Here is a 23803-nt window from a genome sequence, read left to right as displayed (position 1 = left end):
TCCCACTAGACATCTGATGGTATGCTGTGGTATCTGGCACCATTTTGTCAGTAGCTGATCCTTTAAGTCCTGTAATTTGCAAGGTGGGGCCTTAATGAATCAAACTTGTTATTCCTGCACATCCCATAGATGCTTGGTTGGATTGAGATTTAAAGCGGAGTTCCGGGCACAGATGTCATTTTTTAATAAACATACCCCCGGGACAGTCAGGGCTAGCACATTCCACAATGGCTAGCCTCTGATCTGTCCCGGTTCGCACTTACCTTTTAGAAGAAATACTTACTTAGAAATTTTCTTCCACAGTGTTTCCATCTCTCTTGTGGGCAGCTGAAGCCGGCGCGGTCCTCTTCTGTGTCTTCTTCCGCGTCTTCTTGTCCCAGAATGCGCCGCACCGGCCCCTCTCGTCACTTCCGGCGCGGCGCCGCATTCCTAAACAGCTTCTGGGCATGCCCAGAAGCTGTTTAGCAGGGGAATGCGGCGTCGCCCGGAAATGACGAGCGGGGCCGGTGCCGTCGCATTGATTCCTGGGAGCTGTGACGTTCAGCTCCCAGGAATCATAGCGAGGCAGGAAGTGACGGGGTGAGCCGTGGCTCCGAGGGAGGAAGTACTCTGAGGTGAGTATCTTCGATCTTCAACTGCAAGGTAAGTAAACAAAAAAAAAATTATTAACTATCCAATTCCTTTTCAGGTGAGGCATTCCTAGCGGAGGGGCACAAAAAAAAAAATAGTTTTTGTGCCCGGAACTCCGCTTTAAAAAATTTGGAGGCTAAGTCAACACCTCAAACTTGTTGTGTTCCTCAAACCATTTTTGAACCATGTTTTAGTGTGGTAGGGCGCACTATCCTGCTGAAAGTGGCCACTGCCATCAGGGAATACCATTTTCATGAAAGGGTATATTTGGTCACCATCAATGTTAAGGTAAGTGGTGTGCCAAAGTAACATCCGCATGAATGGCAGGACTCAAGGTTTCCCAGCAAAGTATCACACTTCCTCCATTTGCTTGACTTCTTCCCATACTGCATCCTGATGCCATCTCTTCCTCAGGTTAGCAACACACACACTCGGCCATCCACATGATGTAAAAGAAAATGTGATTTATCAGATCAGGCCACCTTCTTCATTGCTCCATGGTCCAGTTCAGATGCTCACTTGCCCATTGTTAGGACTTTTGGCTGTGGACATGGGTCAGCATGGGCACCCTTACCAGTCTGTGGCTACACCGACATATCTCCATTTCCACTAAATAGTGCAGGTCAGTGATTAAAAAAGGCAGGGATACCTGATGTTGCTTGATTATCGGAGCAAATAATTATGCTATAGGGTATATATATATGTATATAATATAAATTAAGGCAGAACTGCCTTAATTCTTTGTGGCATAGATTCAACAAGGTGTTGGAAACATTCCTCAGAGATTTTGGTCCATAGTGACATGATAGCATCACGCAGTTGCTGCAGATTTGTTGGCTGCACATCTATCTATGCACATCTGTAAAACCACCACATCCCAAAGGTGCTCTATTGGATGAGATCTGGTGGCTATGAAGGCCATTGGAGTACAGTGACATCATTGTCATGTTGAAGAGACCAGTGGTGAGATGATTTGAGCTTTGTGACATGGTGCATTATCCTGCTGGAAGGAGCCATCAGAAGATGGGTACACTGTAGTCATAAAGGGATGGACATGGTCAGCAACAATACTCAGGTAGGCCGTGGCATTTAAACGATGCTCAATTGGCCCAAAGTGTGCCAAGAAAATATCCCCCACACCATTACACCACCAACCTGAATTGTTCAAGGCAGGATGGATCCATGCTTTAATGTTGTTTTTTTTTTCTGTTCAAACGGTTTTTATTAAGGCAGAAGGAATGTAGTACAAAACAAAACCAATAGGTAATAGTGGTGCATAACAGATGAGTACACGTCAAAATGACATTATGAACAGCAAGTAGTAGCATAACAATCAGGTTAAGGAATAGGAAAGGGGCAAGCTGGGCGCCCGGTGTACAGGTACAAAGGATAAACACAGTGCACAAGGGCGGCTGGGGGTAGGGCAAAAAGGGAGGCCGTAGTGCAGCAAAAGTTGGTGGTCCAGCCACAATAGGGAAACAAATTATATAGTGGCCAACTCGAGGCAATAAGGGGGGGGGGAAGAAGGGAGTAAAAGGGGCAAGAAGGATGGGGGGGGTGGAAAGGAAGGGCAAAACAGTGGGGGGGGGGGTGGGTTATGCGGGGTGCTTTAATGTTGTTTTACACCAAATTCTGACCCTACCATCTGAATGTCGCAGCTGAAATTGAGACTCATCAGACCAGGCAACGTTTTTCCAATCTTTTATTGTCCAATTTTAGTGAGCCTGTGCGAATTGTAGCCTCTGTATCCTGTTCTTAGCTGACGGAAGTGGCACCCGGTGTGGTCTTCTGCTGTTGTAGCTCATCTGTTTCGTAACTAGAACCTTCAGGGCCCCGATGCAAGAAACCATGAAGGGCCCCCCAGACCCCTGGCCGGGGCCCTTCCCTTCAAGCCCGGGGCTCTTCCCACTAATCCTGGGGCTCTTTACTCTCATTGCATGGCCTTTTATTATGGTCCCGCATCAGGATCCTTTCACAAGTTCTGCAGTGGGCCCCCTTCCTGCAATCTTGGGGCCTCCCCACAGTGGTGAAATGCCAGGGCCCGGTCGCAAGTGTGACCTTTGAGATCCTAGAGGTTCACCCACTGTTTTGCTACCGGGCCCCCTGGAGCATGGGGCCCGGTAGCGATTGCAACCCCTGCAACCCCTGTAGTTACGCCCCTGGGATGAGCACTGCCAGAGCTCTACAAAATGACCTCCAGCAGGCCACTGGTGTGAATGTCTCTGACCAAACAATTAGAAACAGACTTCATGAAGGTGGTCTGAGGGGCCGGCGTCCTCTAGTGGGCCCTGTGCTCACTGCCCAGCACTGTGGAACTCGATTGGCATTTGTCATTGAACACCAGGATTGGCAGGTCTGCCACTGGTGCCCTGTGCTTTTCACAGATGAGAGCAGGTTCCCCCTGAGCACATGAGACAGAAGTGAAAGGGTCTGGAGAAGCCATGGAGAATGTTATGCTGCCTGTAACACCGTTCAGCATGACCGGTTTGGTGGTGGGTCAGTGATGGTCTGGGGAGGCATATCCATGGAGGGATGCACAGATCTTTACAGGCTAGACAATGGCACTCTGACTGCCATTAGGTATCGGGATAAAATCCTTGGACCCATTGTTAGAGCCTACGCTGGTGCAGTGGGTCCTGGGATCATCCTGGTTCACGACAATGCCCAGCTTCATGTAGCGAGAGTATGCAGCCAGTTCCTGGAGGATGAAAGAATTGATACCACTGAATGGCCCCCACACTCACCTTACCTAAACTTAATAGAACACCTCTGAGGCATTATGTTTCGGTCCATCCGACGCCACCAGGTTGCACCTCAGTCTGATTAGGAGCTCAGTGATGCCAGTGTCCAGATCTGGGCGAAAATACCCCAGGGCACCATCTGTCATCTCATTAGGAGCATGCCCTGACGTTGTCAGACATGCATACAAGTACGTGGGGGCCATACAAACTACTAAGTACCATTTTGAGTTGCTGAAATGAAATTTCAGTAAAATGGACTAGCCTGCTGCATCATTTTTTCACTTTGATTTTTGGGGTGTCTTTGAATTCAGCTCTCTGTAGGTTGATAATTTCAATTTCCATCAAATGATGTGGCATCCTTTTGTTCCTATCACATTTCCCAGTCCATACCAGTATAGATATCCAGCTTGATATTTTTCCCCATTGAGATCTCATGTGTTTTCAAAGTGTTCCTTTAATTTTTTGAGCAGTATATATATATATATATATATATATATATATATATATACACACAGTATCTCACAAAAGTGAATACACCCCTCACATTTTTATAAATATTTTATTATATCTTTTCCTGTGACAACACTGAAGGAATTACACTTTGCTACAATGTAAAGTAATGAGTGTACAGCTTGTATAACAGTGTAAATTTGCTGTCCCCTCAAAATAACTCAACACACAGCCATTAATGTCTAAACCGCTGGCAACTAAAGTGAGTACACCCCTAAGTGACAATGTCCAAATTGGGCCCAAAGTGTCAATATTTTGTGTAGCCACCATTATTTTCCAGCACTGCCTTAACCCTCGTGGGCGTGGAGTTCACCAGAGCTTCACAGGTTGCCACTGGAGTCCTCTTCCACTCCTCCATGATGACCTCACAGAGCTGGTGGATGTTAGAGACCTTGCGCTCCTCCACCTTCCATTTGAGGATGCCCCACAGATGCTCAATAGTGTTTAGGTCTGGAGACATGCTTGGCCAGTCCATAACCTTTACCCTTCTTTAGTAAGGCAGTGGTCACCTTGTAGGTGTTTTTTGGGTCGTTATCATGTTGGAATACTGCCCTGCGGCCCAGTCTCCAAAGGTAGGGGATCATACTCTGCTTCAGTATGTCACAGTACATGTTGGCATTCATGGTTCCCTCAAGGAACTGTCACTCCACAGTGCTGGCAGCACTCATGCAGCCCCAGACCATGACACTCCCACCACCATGCTTGACTGTAGGCAAGACACACTTGTCTTTGTACTCCTCACCTGGTTGCCCCCACACACATGCTTGACACCATCTGAACCAAATAAGTTTATCTTGGTCTCGTCAGACCACAGGACATGGTTCCAGTAATCCTTAGTCTGCTTGTCTTCAGCAAACTGTTTGTGGGCTTTCTTGTGCATCATCTTTAGAAGAGGCTTCCTTCTGGGACGACAGCCATGCAGACCAATTTGATGCAGTGTGTGGCGTATGGTCTGAGCACTGACAGGCTGACCCCCCCACCTTTTCAACCTCTGCAGCAATGCTGGCAGCACTCATACCTCTATTTCCCAAATACAACCTCTGGATATGAGGCTGAGCACGTACACTCAACTTCTTTGGTCAACCATGGCGAGGCCTGTTCTAAGTGGAACCTGTCCTGTTAAACCGCTGTATGGTCTTGGCCACCGTGCTGCAGCTCAGTTTCAGGGTCTTGGCAATCTTCTTATAGCCTAGGCCAGGGGTACTCAAATGTAAACTTGAAAGGTCCACTTACCAATTTTCCATTAAGTCCGAGGTCCAGAAAAGTGACCATCAAATTCCAAATACAGAACGCCAACAACAAAAAAAGGCATTCCCAAAAACTTTTGAACTATACACAAAAAAAAATGACCTAACAAATGCACAACCAATATGTGAAATATGACACTGTTTGATCCATAGATGATAGAGACAAACAGAATTGTGTGTCTTTTAGCTATTCTTCCCGTCAGCCTGATTTATAATTTCAGCCATTGTGCCGGCAATGATGGAAAAACAAATATATATATGTGCACGTAAAAAAAAATATATAATTTTAACTATACAGAACTACAGAAATGTTTTTTAAAAGATGAATGTATTTCACCTGCATATTCACTGAAAATACACCGCAAAAAAATTGTTTGTACCACTGTAAACCATAAAAATAAATTCTCACTGCATTTTTAAAGAATTATTCTTATATAATATAATGAAAATAATTCTTTAAAAATGCAGTGAGACTTAATTTTTATGGTTTACATTAGTACATTTATTTTTTGCGGTGTATTTTCAGTGGATATGCAGGTGAAATACATTCATCTTTTTAAAAACATTTCTGTAGTTCTGTATAGTTAAAATTATAGATATTACGTGCAAGCATTCAGCATTCCCACACTTACTTGAGTGAGACCGAGAGAGAGGGGATGTGAGAGGGAGAGAGAGATAGAGGGGGGGGGGGGGAGAAGGGGTGAAAGAGAGAGGGGGAAGAGAGACAGGGTGAGGGGGGAGACAGAAGGGTGAGGTGAGAGAGAGGAGACAGAAAGAGGGGGTAAGGGTATCACGTACCTGGAGGTGAGCCTGAACAGTGAGGAAGGCCTCTCTTACGCCTCTGACTCGGGACCCCTGATAGTGCAGACAGGAGGTGCCGAGTATAGAGTAGCACGAGTGCCTGATGTAGCTGGAAGCAGGCTGATGTCCACAGACAGGGATAGCCGGGTAGGTCCAGAGCAGGTATGCAGGCAACTGGTGCTGGTAGCAGGAGCGTAGTGAGACAAGCCGGGTCAGAAGCCAAACGGTCATACAGGAGCCAGAAGGAACAGACTGGAGCGGAGGTCAAGGGACAAGCCGAGGTCGGTGCAGGCGGAGAGCAGAGGATAGTCAGGACAAGCCGGGTCTGGTACTGGTAAACAGGATACAGGTAGCAGGTTCAAGTCAACAAGGCTGAAGACAAAGCAGCACTGAACCTGTGTGCTGATCCAGCTTAAATAGTGCTCTTCCTTGATGAGAAGGGTGGAGCCAGGATTAGCCTGTGAGTTTAACTCATCTTCTGCCAGAGACTGTCTGACAAAACCTCTTCTTACATTGCCCCCTCCCAATGGGCAGCCTCCGGATGCCCAAACGGGCTAGTTTCTCAGGGTGATTACGTTTGAATGCTTGGATTAGGTCCTTTGCATGAATATTGGTTACTGGCTCCCAGGAATTATCTTCAGGTCCATAACCTTTCCATTTAATTAAGTATTGGACTAGGTTGCCTCTTTTCCTGCAATCAATAATGGATTCTACCTCGAATTCCTCTTCTCCATCGATTAGCATGGGTTCAGGAGGCCCATTGATCCGTCCAGGGAAAGGGTCTGGAAATGTAGATTTCAGCAATGATACGTGGAAGACAGGGTGGATTTTAAAAGACTCAGGTAACAGTAATTCATAGGTCACATCATTAATTTTCCTTTTAACTGGAAAGGGGCCTATGAACTTGGGCCCAAGTTTTCTTGATGGGCAGGTTAGTTTTAGGTTGGTTGTGGCCAGCCATACCTTGTCACCAGGTTCCAAGATCAGTTCTCCTCTTCTCTTTCTGTCATAGAACCTCTTGTTACATTCTTGAGCTTTGGCCATAGTTTCCTGTAGTAATCTGTTATTGGAAGTAAAAAAATTAACCGTGTCCTGGACAGCAGGAACAGGCCCTTCGGGAACTGTGGTGACCAGGAAGGGAGGATGGTAGCCATAATTGGCTTAATAGCAGAATGTTCGGAATTATTGTAGGCAAACTCGGCCAGTGGTAACAGCGTTACCCAATCATCCTGTGAATAAGAGGAAAAACAGCGTAAATACTGCTCCAAGGTCTGATTAGTCCTTTCTGTCTGGCCATTGGTCTGTGGGTGGTAAGCTGAAGAAAAGGATAGTTGAATTCTCAATTTTTCACAAAGGGATTTCCAAAACTTGGAGGTAAATTGGACCCCACGATCAGACACTATGTTAGTAGGAACTCCATGCAATCTTACAATCTCCTTGATGAACATTTTGGCAGTATCTGCGGCTGATGGTGTACCCTTCATTGGCAGGAAATGTGCCATCTTGGATAGTCGATCTACGACTACAAAGATGGTAGTGTGACCCTCGGATGGGGGCAGTTCCACAATGAAATCCATGGATATAATTTTCCAGGCCCTGTCTGGAATTGGCAAAGGTCTGAGTAGACCCCAAGACTTAGTTCTGTTTGTCTTGTTCCGAATGCAGGTGACACAGGTCTCAACATATTTCCTACAGTCCTTCTCCAGGCTAGGCCACCAGAAGGTACGCTGGAGCAGTTCAGTAGTCTTGTGGATACCAAAGTGACCAGCGAGTGTGTGATCGTGGCAGAGGCCCAGAATATTGACCCGGAATCTTTCGGGAATAAAGATTTTATTGTTGTGCCAAAGAAGTCCATCCTTAATTTGTAGAGTAACTCAGGGAAGAGGTGGCATTCCTCTAGACGCCTGTTTGATTTGGGATAGTAAGTCTTCTTGTAGCAACAGGAAGTTCCCCGAAGACAGGATCGTATCTGGAATCACAGATTCTTCCACCTCACAGAACATGCGGGAGAGCGCATCAGGTTTAGTGTTCTTTGATCCCGGCCTATAGGTAACGTGGAAAGAAAATCTTGAAAAAAAAAGAGCCCACCTGGCCTGACGTGGTCTTAAACGTTTCGCAGCTCGCAGGTATTCCAGATTTTTATGGTCTGTGTATACCAGGATTGGATGAGCTGCTCCTTCTAGAAGGTACCTCCATTCTTCTAGAGCTGCTTTAATTGCCAAGAGTTCACGATCACCCACGTCGTAATTCCTCTCTGCAGGAGACAGTTTACGTGAGAAAAAGGCAACAGGATGCAAGAGGGCCTTGGCTCCTTGGCGTTTGGATAATACTGCTCCAACCGCTGACTCGGAAGCGTCTACCTCCAGGACATAAGGTAGAGCGGGGTCAGGATGTCGGAGCACAGGTGCGGAGGTAAACAGGGTCTTCAGGGTTTCAAAAGCGGCTTGTGCCTCAGGAGTCCACTGAAACCGAATACCCTGTCTGGTCAACTGGGTGATAAGAGAAATAATTGCAGAAAAGTTCTTGATGAATTTCCGATAAAAGTTTGCAAAACCGACAAACCGCTGTACCCCTTTCTTGTCTGTGGGGGCTGGCCAGTCTAAAATGGCAGACACTTTTTGCGGATCCATCTTGATGCCCTCTGTGGAAAGAACCAGACCCAAGAATTGAATGTCCTGTCGGCTAAACTCACATTTTTCGGGTTTTGCATATAAGCCATGTTGCCTAAGTCGGGCCAAAACACTCCTTACATGCCCATGATGATCCTCCAAGGTAACAGAAAAGATCAGGATATCATCAAGATATACAATGACAAATAAGTCCAGAAAGTCTCGAAAAATGTCATTTATGAAATGCTGGAAGGTGGCCGGGGCATTACAGAGTCCGAAGGGCATTACAAGGTACTCGAAGTGCCCAAAACGAGTGCGAAATGCAGTCTTCCACTCGTCACCTTCCCGGATTCGCACCAGATTATATGCTCCACGTAGATCCAACTTGGTAAACACGGTAGCAGAACGAAGTCTCTGGAATAGTTCTGGTACCAGGGGTAAGGGATAACGATTTTTGATTGTGATCTAATTTAAGTCCCGATAATCCACACAGGGTCGGAGAGAGTGGTCTTTCTTCTCCACAAAGAAAATCCCTGCTCCTGCCGGGGACGTGGAAGGGCGAATAAAACCTTTCCTTAGGCTGTCATCGATGTACTCCTTTAAAGCTGTGAGTTCAAGCTCTGTGAGGGGAAAAATTCGTCCAAAAGGTATTTCGGCTCCAGGGAGGAGCTCGATTGGACAGTCGTATGGTCTGTGGGGAGGAAGAGTCTCTGCTCCTTTTTTACTGAAGACGACCTTGAGTTGGTTAGCAAACTCTTGGTCGATGAAGCAGATACAGGCTCCAGAGTCAATAATGGCGGGTACCCGGATAGCCCCTTCTGGAAGCTGTAAGGAGACAAGGACAGTCAGGTGAGAGGAGTTATGGGAACTCGATTCCTGGTTGATAGAAGAGAGAGTTAAGCACTTACGGCTCTTGGCGGGGCAGGATCTCACATAGTGTCCACTCTCTCCGCAGCACTCTCTTCCTTGATGAGAAGGGTGGAGCCAGGATTAGCCTGTGAGTTTAACTCATCTTCTGCCAGAGACTGTCTGACAAAACCTCTTCTTACATTGCCCCCTCCCAATGGGCAGCCTCCGGATGCCCAAACGGGCTAGTTTCTCAGGGTGATTACGTTTGAATGCTTGGATTAGGTCCTTTGCATGAATATTGGTTACTGGCTCCCAGGAATTATCTTCAGGTCCATAACCTTTCCATTTAATTAAGTATTGGACTAGGTTGCCTCTTTTCCTGCAATCAATAATGGATTCTACCTCGAATTCCTCTTCTCCATCGATTAGCATGGGTTCAGGAGGCCCATTGATCCGTCCAGGGAAAGGGTCTGGAAATGTAGATTTCAGCAATGATACGTGGAAGACAGGGTGGATTTTAAAAGACTCAGGTAACAGTAATTCATAGGTCACATCATTAATTTTCCTTTTAACTGGAAAGGGGCCTATGAACTTGGGCCCAAGTTTTCTTGATGGGCAGGTTAGTTTTAGGTTGGTTGTGGCCAGCCATATCTTGTCACCAGGTTCCAAGATCAGTTCTCCTCTTCTCTTTCTGTCATAGAACCTCTTGTTACATTCTTGAGCTTTGGCCATAGTTTCCTGTAGTAATCTGTTATTGGAAGTAAAAAAATTAACCGTGTCCTGGACAGCAGGAACAGGCCCTTCGGGAACTGTGGTGACCAGGAAGGGAGGATGGTAGCCATAATTGGCAAAGAACGGGGTTTGCTTAATAGCAGAATGTTCGGAATTATTGTAGGCAAACTCGGCCAGTGGTAACAGCGTTACCCAATCATCCTGTGAATAAGAGGAAAAACAGCGTAAATACTGCTCCAAGGTCTGATTAGTCCTTTCTGTCTGGCCATTGGTCTGTGGGTGGTAAGCTGAAGAAAAGGATAGTTGAATTCTCAATTTTTCACAAAGGGATTTCCAAAACTTGGAGGTAAATTGGACCCCACGATCAGACACTATGTTAGTAGGAACTCCATGCAATCTTACAATCTCCTTGATGAACATTTTGGCAGTATCTGCGGCTGATGGTGTACCCTTCATTGGCAGGAAATGTGCCATCTTGGATAGTCGATCTACGACTACAAAGATGGTAGTGTGACCCTCGGATGGGGGCAGTTCCACAATGAAATCCATGGATATAATTTTCCAGGCCCTGTCTGGAATTGGCAAAGGTCTGAGTAGACCCCAAGACTTAGTTCTGTTTGTCTTGTTCCGAATGCAGGTGACACAGGTCTCAACATATTTCCTACAGTCCTTCTCCAGGCTAGGCCACCAGAAGGTACGCTGGAGCAGTTCAGTAGTCTTGTGGATACCAAAGTGACCAGCGAGTGTGTGATCGTGGCAGAGGCCCAGAATATTGACCCGGAATCTTTCGGGAATAAAGATTTTATTGTTGTGCCAAAGAAGTCCATCCTTAATTTGTAGAGTAACTCAGGGAAGAGGTGGCATTCCTCTAGACGCCTGTTTGATTTGGGATAGTAAGTCTTCTTGTAGCAACAGGAAGTTCCCCGAAGACAGGATCGTATCTGGAATCACAGATTCTTCCGCCTCACAGAACATGCGGGAGAGCGCATCAGGTTTAGTGTTCTTTGATCCCGGCCTATAGGTAACGTGGAAAGAAAATCTTGAAAAAAAAAGAGCCCACCTGGCCTGACGTGGTCTTAAACGTTTCGCAGCTCGCAGGTATTCCAGATTTTTATGGTCTGTGTATACCAGGATTGGATGAGCTGCTCCTTCTAGAAGGTACCTCCATTCTTCTAGAGCTGCTTTAATTGCCAAGAGTTCACGATCACCCACGTCGTAATTCCTCTCTGCAGGAGACAGTTTACGTGAGAAAAAGGCAACAGGATGCAAGAGGGCCTTGGCTCCTTGGCGTTTGGATAATACTGCTCCAACCGCTGACTCGGAAGCGTCTACCTCCAGGACATAAGGTAGAGCGGGGTCAGGATGTCGGAGCACAGGTGCGGAGGTAAACAGGGTCTTCAGGGTTTCAAAAGCGGCTTGTGCCTCAGGAGTCCACTGAAACCGAATACCCTGTCTGGTCAACTGGGTGATAGGAGAAATAATTGCAGAAAAGTTCTTGATGAATTTCCGATAAAAGTTTGCAAAACCGACAAACCGCTGTACCCCTTTCTTGTCTGTGGGGGCTGGCCAGTCTAAAATGGCAGACACTTTTTGCGGATCCATCTTGATGCCCTCTGTGGAAAGAACCAGACCCAAGAATTGAATGTCCTGTCGGCTAAACTCACATTTTTCGGGTTTTGCATATAAGCCATGTTGCCTAAGTCGGGCCAAAACACTCCTTACATGCCCATGATGATCCTCCAAGGTAACAGAAAAGATCAGGATATCATCAAGATATACAATGACAAATAAGTCCAGAAAGTCTCGAAAAATGTCATTTATGAAATGCTGGAAGGTGGCCGGGGCATTACAGAGTCCGAAGGGCATTACAAGGTACTCGAAGTGCCCAAAACGAGTGCAAAATGCAGTCTTCCACTCGTCACCTTCCCGGATTCGCACCAGATTATATGCTCCACGTAGATCCAACTTGGTAAACACGGTAGCAGAACGAAGTCTCTGGAATAGTTCTGGTACCAGGGGTAAGGGATAACGATTTTTGATTGTGATCTAATTTAAGTCCCGATAATCCACACAGGGTCGGAGAGAGTGGTCTTTCTTCTCCACAAAGAAAATCCCTGCTCCTGCCGGGGACGTGGAAGGGCGAATAAAACCTTTCCTTAGGCTGTCATCGATGTACTCCTTTAAAGCTGTGAGTTCAAGCTCTGTGAGGGGAAAAATTCGTCCAAAAGGTATTTCGGCTCCAGGGAGGAGCTCGATTGGACAGTCGTATGGTCTGTGGGGAGGAAGAGTCTCTGCTCCTTTTTTACTGAAGACGTCTAGAAAGTCATGATAGATCACAGGAACAGAGGAACGAACTTCATCATCAGACTCCATGCATAGCAGTGAAGGTGGTATAAGAGGTTGTTGGAAGAAGCAAAGCTGTCGACAGTAAGGGGATAGGAACTCAATTTCTCCTGTTTTCCAGTTGATACAGGGGTTGTGCGCCTGTAGCCATGGCATTCCCAAAATGATAGGAAATAAGGGGGAAGTGATAACATCCAGGCGTAGAAGTTCCTTGTGGTTGCCAGATATGGTGGCAGGTAAGGGAAGAGTCTCTTGAGTGACAGGCCCAGATTTTATACGTAACCCATCTGCCAAATGGATTGCCATTCCATTAGATCTCAGCTTTAAAGGGACCTTGAGTTGGTTAGCAAACTCTTGGTCGATGAAGCAGATACAGGCTCCAGAGTCAATAATGGCGGGTACCCGGATAGCCCCTTCTGGAAGCTGTAAGGAGACAAGGACAGTCAGGTGAGAGGAGTTATGGGAACTCGATTCCTGGTTGATAGAAGAGAGAGTTAAGCACTTACGGCTCTTGGCGGGGCAGGATCTCACATAGTGTCCACTCTCTCCGCAGTACAGGCATAGATCGTTCAACCGACGGCGTTGGCGTTCTTCTGGAGAGAGAGAAGGCCGAAGCATGCCGAGCTGCATCGGCTCTGGAGTGTCAGCAGTAGGTGGGGCAGAGACTGAGGGTGTAGGCCCTGAAGGGCGGTAGACTCGCGGCATCATCCACATAGGTCGAAGTTGCTCACCAGCCCTTTCTGAACGGCGTTCTCTTAGGCGCCGATCGATTTGGATAGCCAGATTAATTAGAGCTTCCAGAGAACCTGGCACCCCCACACGGGCCAATTCGTCCTTTAGAGGATTGGAAAGTCCTAATCGGAATTGATAGCGAAGGGCGGCGTCATTCCAATCGGTGTCAGCACTCCAGCGTCTGAAGTCTGACGCATAATCTTCTGCCGTTCTGCGGCCTTGCTGAAGGGTATGAAGGGCCGCTTCGGCAGTATTGGTCTTCTGAGGGTCCTCATACAACTCAGCCATAGCTCCGAAGAATAAGTTCAGATTTGATAGGCAAGGATCCTTATGTTCAAGTAGACGGTGGGCCCAGGACTGGGGTTCTCCTTGCAGAAGAGAAATAACATAGCCTACTTTGGTAGCCTCCAGGGAGAAGGTACGGGGCTGTAGGGCAAAGTATAGCTCACAGGCATTATGGAAGGATCTAAATTTGTTGCGATCGCCTGAAAACCTTTCCGGGGTTGGTACCCGGGGTTCAGGTGGCAAAAACATTACAGCCGGTGAGGCAGAAGATCCTCCAGGAGCAGGAGATGCAGGAGCTGCAGGAGATGATAAGGTTAATGACTGGACACGTCCCTCAAGTCGGTTATAACCCTCTTGCAGGTCCTTGACAGACTGTGTAAGTGCTGCCAGGTGATGGCATAATTCGTCCATTGGAGAGGTTCCTCGTTCAGGCTCTGACATTGGCTGCTTTGTACTATCACGTACCTGGAGGTGAGCCTGAACGGTGAGGAAGGCCTCTCTTACGCCTCTGACTCGGGACCCCTGATAGTGCAGACAGGAGGTGCCGAGTATAGAGTAGCATGAGTGCCTGATGTAGCTGGAAGCAGGCTGATGTCCACAGACAGGGATAGCCGGATAGGTCCAGAGCAGGTATGCAGGCAACTGGTGCTGGTAGCAGGAGCGTAGTGAGACAAGCCGGGTCAGAAGCCAAACGGTCATACAGGAGCCAGAAGGAACAGACTGGAGCGGAGGTCAAGGGACAAGCCGAGGTCGGTGCAGGCGGAGAGCAGAGGATAGTCAGGACAAGCCGGGTCTGGTACTGGTAAACAGGATACAGGTAGCAGGTTCAAGTCAACAAGGCTGAAGACAAAGCAGCACTGAACCTGTGTGCTGATCCAGCTTAAATAGTGCTCTTCCTTGATGAGAAGGGTGGAGCCAGGATTAGCCTGTGAGTTTAACTCATCTTCTGCCAGAGACTGTCTGACAAAACCTCTTCTTACAAAGGGCGAGAGAGAGGGGGTATGTCTGCTACTCACAATTATGGCCCCAGACTGCTCTCAGGCAGCCGGGATCTAGAGCTGCTGTGTGGTCTATATTTCAATCAGGAGATCAGAGCTGCAGGGGAGGGGAGGGGCGGGGCTTGCTATGCACGGCTCTCCTGCAGGGGTGTTCCCTGTTCTCTGGCCGAACACTGAGCTCTCTGCTCTGAATGCTGTCCACTGTCTCTGTCCACTCCTCTCATCAGGAAAAGAAGTCTGTGTGCTTGGGGTGGATGGGGGGACCGATCGTATGTCATTGATACCGGGATAGACAGGAAACTGGACTGCTGAGGGGAGTAACATGTATGGAGACCGCTCTGCAACAAGTTAAAGTGCAGAGACAGAACCTCCCACGGGGCCCGAATGGTCAGTCCTCCCCTGATCCTCCGCTGTAAAAGCTGGGCGGCGGGCGTGTGACATCACTGGTTGCTAGACGCCAGGCGGCCGGTGATCTAGCAACCAGTGATCTGGAAAACAAACAGGCAGCTGCTTCGGCACAGACCGCTTTGGCGGTCCAGATTTATGCGCGTCTGGGTCCGGACGCGGCCCGGAGTCAACCTATTGAGGACCCCGGGCCTAGGTCATCTTTATGCAGAGCAACAATTTTTTTTTTCAGATCCTCAAAGAGTTCTTTGCCATGAGGTGCCATGTTGAACTTCCAGTGACCAGTATGAGAGAGTGAGAGCGATAACACCAAATTTAACACACCTGCTCCCCATTCACACCTGAGACCATGTAACACTAACAAGTCACATTACTCCAGGGAGGGAAAATGGCTAATTGGGCCCAATTTGGACATTGTCACTTAGGGGTGTACTCACTTTTGTTGCCAGCGGTTTAGACCTTAATGGCTGTGCGTTGAGTTATTTTGAGGGGACAGCAAATGTACACTGTTATACAAGCTGTACAATCACTACTTTACATTGTAGCAAAGTTTAATTTCTTCAGTGTTGTCACATGAAAAGATATAATAAAATATTTACAAAAATGTGAGGGGTGTACTCACTTTGTGAGATACTGTGTGTGTATATATATATATATATATATATTATTTTATTTTTTTTTAAACAGTTTTCATGAGTCTACCATTAGATGTTTCGGCTCTGGCACTGCAACAGTCTCTCTTGTAATTAATCTTAAAATAGCTACCGTGGAATAAATCACATTTAAATCTTTCACTTTCAGACTTACAAATTAATTTCAGCTACAGGCATCAGCCTAATCCATGAATCCATTTTCCTAAAGCATGAAACGTTGGCGCACAGGAAGAGTCTGTTTAATTTTGAAAATGAGATCTGTTAATCATTGCCCATTTCCATAAACCTTATACACTATCTCTGCTAGCATACACGTGGAAGGGTTGTGTTGTTTCCTTATTGATATTAGGTAGGAGTAGTACCTCTATTGGTTACTAGGTGGCACTGTGGCTCTTCTAAACCATCAAAACAGAAAACCATTGGAAGTGCAGCCTAGACTGGCCCTCTAAATATGTGTCAAATTCCTGACACACAGGGACCATCCAAACAAATCACAGATTGGAGACAGCAAAATGCAATCTATTATGTGCTAAACTCAATTTTGCACCTTGATGGCTTATGTTTTTTTTTTTTTTTCCTTTCTTATTTATTTCATCCTTTTGTAGTGCTGAAGGTTTTCCAAGACATCGAATGGAAATGGAAATTGGACTCATCACTGGCAATGCAGGTGTTTTTGGTTGCAAATTTGGGCCCAGGACATAGTACAAATTGAGGTGGGATAAGTAAATGATAGCTCTAGAATAATTTCGTTTTTAAAGAAGAACTCCAGGCTCCTTCAGAAAAAATGAAAAGTCAGCAGCTACAAAATCCGCTGGGGTGAAGACACCCTGGGATCCCTGGACAGGTAAGTGTCCTAGTATTTAAAGTCAGCAGCTACAGTATTTGTAGCTGCAGATTTTTAATATTAGGACACTTACCTGTCAAGGGATCCCACGGTGTCTTCACCCCAGCGGATTTTCCCATCAGCTCTTGGGTGCTGCCGCCGCCATTGCTTGTATGGGAAACCAGCAGTGTAGCCTTGTAGCTTCACAGTCAGTTACCTACTGCCCATGCCGCAGCAAGATCACCCGGAAGTGGTTTTGACAGGTACCCGCTCCCCCTCCTGAAAGGTGCCAAATGTGGCACCGGAGGGGGAAGGAGGAGGCAGATAAGTGCTTTAACCTCTTGCCGACCGCCGCACGACTATTTACTGCAGCGGTCAGCCCCTCACAGGTAAAGCGACGTAGGACTACGTCGCTAGCCTGTGAGGCTCTAGGGAGCGAGCGCGCGCCGCCGGAGGCGCGCTCCCGCTCGGTCACGGACCCCCCCGCGCGTGTGCTCGGTGGATCGCGATTGTCCGTTACACTGGGAGAAAGGCAGGCGGCTAATGTAAACAAAGCCGCCTGTCATTCTTCCCTGTGTAAGAATGGAGATCATACGGTTCTGCTATGTAGGACCATTGATCTCTGTTCTTACAGCAGTAGCCACATCCAATCACAGTTAGACTCACGCCCCTAGGGACACACTTAACCCCTCCCTCTCCAATAAAGTTAACCCCTTCATTGCCAGCGTCATTTTTACAGTAACAGTGCATATGTATAGCACTGATTACTGTAGAAATGTCACTGGTAACCCCAAAAGTGTCAAAAAAGTCAGTCAAGGGTCCGATTTGTCCGCCGCAATGTCGCAGTCCCACAAAAAAATCGCAGATCGCCGCCATTACTCGTTAAAAAAAATGACAAAAATCTTTCCCTTAGTTAGTAAACGCAATAACTGTTGCGCAAACCAATCAAAATACGCTTTTTGTGATTTTTTTTTTTACCAAACATATGTAGCATAAAACAAATTGGCCTAAAATGTTAAAAAATTTTGATTTTTACATTTATTTGGGAATTTCATATAAAAAAAATGTGAAAAATATTGTTATTTTTGCAAAATTGATGCTCTTTTTTTGTTTATAGCGCATGATCAAAAAATCGCACACGTGATCAAATACCACCAAAAGAAAGCTCTGTTTGTGGGAAAAAAAGGACGTCAAATTCGTTTAGGTACAGCGTCGCACGACCGCGCAATTGTCCGTTAAAATCACGCAGTGCCGAATCGCAAAATAGGCCCTGGTAAGGAAGGGGGTAAAATCTTCCGGGGCTTAAAGCGGTAGTATCCCGCTTTTTGACACTTTTACCTACAGGTAAGCCTATAATAAGGCTTACCTGTAGGTACAAATAATATCTCCTAAACCGGCACGTTTAGGAGATATTTGCAGTGCATGCAGCCGCTCACGCGAGCAGCGCATGCGCTCTGAAGGTCCGGGGGGACCTTCAATTATGTTTGCTGGGAGCTTGCCGGAAAATCACTCCCGCGCGCATGCATGCGCGGGAGTGACGTCATCGCGGCTCCGGCCAATCACCGCGCCGGAGCCACCGAACCTGGAAGAGACGGCGAGGGATCATGGCAGCGCCCGCAGCGATGTCCGGGGGTCCGTGTCGGGGCTTCGTTCTAAGGTAAGTTACACATAATGGGCTAGTATGCGATGCATACTAGCTCATTATGCCTTTGTCTTGCAGGTTTTTTTTTTTTTTAGGGTTTACAACCGCTTTAAGTGGTTAAGGTTACGTTTTAAGAGTTATTGTGAGGGTCAAGGGTTAGGTGATTTAGTTTAAGTGTAGCACTACTCCCAAGGGAGCTGCTGATTACGGGTTCCCCTGGGTTACCATTAGCAGTAGAACAATCTGGCATTTCTCCAAGTGTTTTTACTTCAGACAAGGATCAGTCCAGTTTCTTTGGTTTTTAGGTTTTATTAGGAACTTGGATAGGAGAAGGGATAAGTGGGATACTGCAACTGAATAGAACTATACACAATATGCAGGGACGCCTTGAATAAATACTGGTTAACGCTGCTTAACACTGAGTAACACTGAAATTGAGCTAGTCACGGCTAGGCCGCTGGTTTCAGTCTGTCACGAGCTGTGACGCAGAACTGAAGGAATTCTCTGAGGTAATCTGTACTCTGAAGTAATCTGAACTGTACTGCTGAACAACTTCAGGGCCCTTCCTGGCACCCCCTTTTGTTCCTAATCTTCAGGGTTCACTACACGGCACCCCCTTTTACTGTAACACTCTGAGTGAGCTGGCTCCTTGCTCCCCTGACTTCTCTGGAGTGGTCCCCTCTCTTAGGCAGACCCCTAGGCAGATTCTGTCACGACACTGTTATTCCCAAAGTCCTCTGCGCAACAGATTTACTGGTCAACACACTGGATCCTCTGCAGCCCAGCTCTACTCCTGGTCCCTAGGCCGACTGCCTGGACCACCTTCCTCACTCTGCAGGAGGAGAGACAGCCGTCCACCTCCTCCTGCGACTTTGCTCCCACCAAAAGACTCCCTGCCTCATGTGCTCCCCGCTTTTATCACCAATCCCATGATGCACCTCTTCAGGTGCCAACCCACTGGGACAGTTACAAAAGCTTTTGCTTCATTGGTCAGGTTGCTTCCACTGTCCAACATGCCTTCCCATTGGTTACAGTGGGGACACTCGTTCAGACCCGATGAATACACACTGAGCACAGAGAGCAGGCGTAATTAAAGATTAGGCTCGCCTGATAAGCAGCAGGAGCATTAGATGCTTTTACCTAGCAGCTATCTAGGAGGGTGCTACATCAGGAAAGGTTAAAGTTAGGGAACAGGATAGGATTCAGTGGAATTGGTTAACCACTTGCCGACCGCCGCAAGTACATATACTGCGGCGGTCAGCCCCCCCTGCGCAAAGTGACGTACAGGTACGTCACTCGCCCGCGAGCCAATAGGGGGCGAGCGCGCTGTCGGAGGCCCGCTCCCACCCCCACTCGTTCACTGGGATCCCCGCGTGAGTGACTGGTGGCTCAGATGTTCGCCGGTCACGCCCGATCTCCCGCTGGAGAGGGAGAAAGGCAGGCGGCTAATGTAAACAAAGCTGCCTGTCATTCTCCCTGGTGTAACTGCAGAGATCATACGATCCTGCTATGTAGGATCGTATGTCTCTATGGTTACATCAAAAGTCACGCCCCTAGGGACACACTTAACCTCTTGTTCACCAATAAAGTTAACCCCTTCCCTGCCAGTGTCATTTTTACAGTAACAGTGCATATATATAGCACTGATTACTGTAGTAATGTCACTGGTACCCCTAAAAGTGTCAAATATGTCAGTCAAGGGTCTGATCTGTCCGCCGCAATGTCGCAGTCCCGCAAAATAAATCGCAGATCGCCGCCATAACTCGTTAAAGAAAAAACAATAAAAATGACATAAATCTTTCCCTTAGTTAGTAAACGCAATAACTTTTGCGCAAACCAATCAAAATACGCTTATTGTGATTTTTTTTCTACCAAACATAGGTAGCAGAAAACAAATTGGCCAAAAATTTAAAAAAAAAATTGATTTTTACATTTTTTTGGGGGGAATTTCATATAAAAAAAATGTGAAAAATATTGTTATTTTTTCAAAATTTTCGCTCTTTTTTTGTTTATATCGTAAAAAGTAAAAATCGCACAGGTGATCAAATACCACCAAAAGAAAGCTCTGTTTGTGGGAAAAAAAGACGTAAATTTCATTTGGGTAAAGCATTGCACGACCGCACAAATGTCCATTAAATTCACGGAGTGCTGAATCGCAAAATAGGCTCTGGTCTTAGAGCAGCCAAATCCTCCGGGGCTTAAGTGGTTAAATGTATATAAACCCCCTCACTATAGCTCATGAGCTTTGCAATATTAAAGTTGAACTCCTCCAGCAATGATCTTTATTACATACTTACATTGGTCCAGCTTGGCACAATGTATGCTTATCTCATACCTGATGGACTGCTGAGGAAGCTGGCAATCACTGTAGTACTTGGCACTCCTACTGTGATATTCGCAATCTTCTCAGGTTCTATGCAAGCGGCTTCTCCTCTGCACTCTCGCCAAAGGGGCTCGCTTGCTTGCCTGGCACTGCCGCCATTTATAGAAAGCCTTCTATTTTCAATGAACGCAGGGCGTTTTCTGCTTGGACAAGGTGAAATTTGTGGCGTCATCACATCTTCTCTCTACCTTGTCCAATCAGAGAACGCCCTGCATTTATTGAAAAAAATAGAAGACTTAAATGGCGGCAGTGCCAAGCAGGCAACTCCCCTGTGCTCAGCGTGCCACTTGCATAGAACCCAAGCAGGACCCAGAAGATTGTGTCCATCACTATAATCGTTCTGACTAAAACAGTGATTTCCAAATTCCAAAGTGGTTCCTCAGCCATGAGTAATGCAAACTTATGTTGTGCAAAGCTGTGCCAACATTTTTGAATCATCTGCAGCCCTAAATACCCGGTGACCCTTCTACGAATGTCCCTGTTATGGAATTTTGTTAATAGGGTGACAACATACTGTCCATGTCTCCCAATTGTTCTCCTGTGTTTTCATCCTGTAACACATTCTTCCGGTGGAGACTACAGCTGTGAGGAAGCATAGTATGGAAACATGGTCTACTGTTGTCACCATCAGGAAAACCACAGAGAGAAATGCCATGCAGCCATCACTGCAGTATTGATCTTTGCTCTTTGTTCTTTATTTAACCACTTGACCTCCAGAAGTTTTACCCCCTTCATGACCAGGCCATTTTTTGTGATATGGAACTGCGTTACTTTAACCACTTGCCAACCCCCCCACGTAGATTTACTGAGGAAGGGCAGCTAGGCTGCGCATAATCACGTAGATCTACGTGGTTATGTGCACGCGGCGTGCCATGCTCCCGCTCTGATTAGACACACCGGGAGGCAGACCACAGGAGGAGCGGGCATCTGGAATGTAAACAGGAGAGCCGTCTGGAATGTAAACAATGCAAGACGACTCTCCTGTCAGAGAGGCAGAGAAATATTGCGTGATTCAGCTAAGCTGAATCACCGATCTCTCTGTGCTTCTGTTCAATCCATACCCCCACACAGTTAGAAAGCACATATAGGGAACACATTTAACCCCTTGATCACCCCCGGTATTAACCCCTTCCCTGCAAGTGTAATTTATACAGGAACAGTGCATATTATTTAGCACTGATTCCTGTATTAATGTCACTGGTCCCCAAAAAGTGTCAATTAGTGTCAGATTTGTCCGCAGCAATGTTGAAGTCCCGATATAAATCGCTGATCGATAATCGCTAATAAAAAAAAAATAAAAAGTCCAAAAATCTATCCCATAGTTTGTAAACACTATAACTTTTGCTTAAACCAATTATTTTATGCTTGTTTTTTTTTTTCAAAATTGTCGCTCTTTTTTTGTTTATAGTGCAAAATCTAAAAACCGCAGAGGTGATCAAATACCACCAAAAGAAAGCTCTATTTGTGGGAAAAAAGGACATTAATTTTATTTGGGTACATCGTCGCACGACCACGCAATTATTAGTTAAAGCATCGCTGTGCCATTTCGCAAAAAATTAAGAGGGTAAAACGTTCCGGAGCTGAAGTGGTTAACTGACAATTGCATCGCTGTACCCAAAAGAAATTATGTCCTTTTTTTTCCACAAATAGAGCTGTTTTTTGGTAAATATATATATATATATATATATATATATATATTTGTATGCTTAAAAATATATTTTTTACTTTTTGCTATAAAATATATCCAATAAAAAAATTTAAAAAATCGAATTTCTTCATCAATTTAGGCCAATATGTATACTGCTACATATTTTGGTAAAAAAAAAATCCCACTAAGTGTATATTGGTTGGTTTGCGCAAAAGTTATAGCGTCTAAAAACTATGGGATATTTTTTTTATTTTTTACTAGTAATGGCGGTGATCAGCGACTTATAGCAGGACTGCGATATTGCGGCAGACATTCTAACACTTTTGACACTTTTTTGGGACCAGTGACACCAATACAATGATCAGTGCTAAAAAAATATGCACTGTCACTGTACTAATGACCCCGGCTGGGAAGAGGCGATCAAAGGGTTAAACGTGTGCCTGACCAATGCTTTACTACAGTGGGGGAAGGTGCTTGTACTAGGAGAAGACATGAATCGGTGCCCCTGCTTAGCAGAGACACAGGATCCATGCCTTCTATACTGACAGAGGCTTTACATAGGCAGACCGCCATTCTGGCTGTGTACCGGAGCATCGGCGGGTGTCTGCCATACCCGCCGATCAGCTGCCACTGTGTCTAATCCCAGCAGGAGCAGGCCTCCAGCAGGTCATGCGCACCCCAGACCTGGAAGTGCAGGATTCAATACTAGGTAAGTGATTCTGCGCAGCAGACCCGTCTTGCCGCTGTATATATACAGCATACAGTTGGCAAGGGGTTAATGTAGATACAGCCAGGTGCAGGCTACCATAGTATGAATACAGTGGACATTACCTTATGGCTGCAGTCTGCTCCTGTTTCCCTCTAGTTCTGCACTGTTTGCATCACATATCGGAGCCAAGAAGAAAAGGACAGTGGGACCTGTAGTCCTGTAATCAGCCATAACTGGACTCCTGAGTCTATCTCAGACTACATCTCCCAGCAAGCTTCTAACTAAGAACAGGATTATGGGAAAGGCTATTTAAGGAGTTGATAACAACAGACTTCTCCCCAGGATCCATTGATGAATTGGGTCCTCAGCCTACCAGGAGCCTGAAAGCCATCGCTGTCCCCGCCTGAGAGGGTCGGTATTGCTGTGTGACATCTGGGGATCCTTTGTCCCTCCTGCTGGCGAACGGTGGACCGCAGTGCGGGCGCCAACCTGGACTTCTGAATTTATATCCATGCTGCATCTATCCTTACTCTGGCTGGGGAATGGATCCTTAATTGTTTCCTGTGTGAGCCAACTACCTTCAGGATTTGGTGAGCCATCTTATGCCCAAATCCCCTTCTTGTCAGTAACATACGGCACATGAACACTGCATGCAGACATCATACCCTGGATTACATCTGCTACAGCCATTATTTATTTACTGACTGCTTGAACCTTCGCTTTTCTCCCTGAAGATTTTCTATGAGCTCCACGTGCCGGCAAAGACTATGTTCAGGCCTGACACTTGGACTATCCTTATCCCATTATCTGCAGGGTGTGAGGCGACCCAATTACTGCTTGCCCCTTTTTGCCCTTCATAGGAGTAGAGTTCCCTGAGGGCCAGCCTTTCTCTGGTCACACCCCCCCCCCCTCCACCATTGCGCTGTCTGGGCCCATTCAATTATTCAAACTATTTTTGCATATTCAAGTATTATTATACATTACGGTCTGTTGTTATTCTGTACATACCTAGCTACTGTGTGTCCAACTAGACCAGTCTTGGGTGCTGTCCCAGGAATTAGCT

Source organism: Pelophylax lessonae (genome assembly GCF_965119305.1).
Source record: "Pelophylax lessonae genome assembly, chromosome: 1".
Lineage (NCBI taxonomy): Eukaryota > Metazoa > Chordata > Amphibia > Anura > Ranidae > Pelophylax > Pelophylax lessonae.
The sequence above is the reverse complement of the archived record's forward strand: the minus strand, read 5'-3'. Positions refer to the sequence as shown.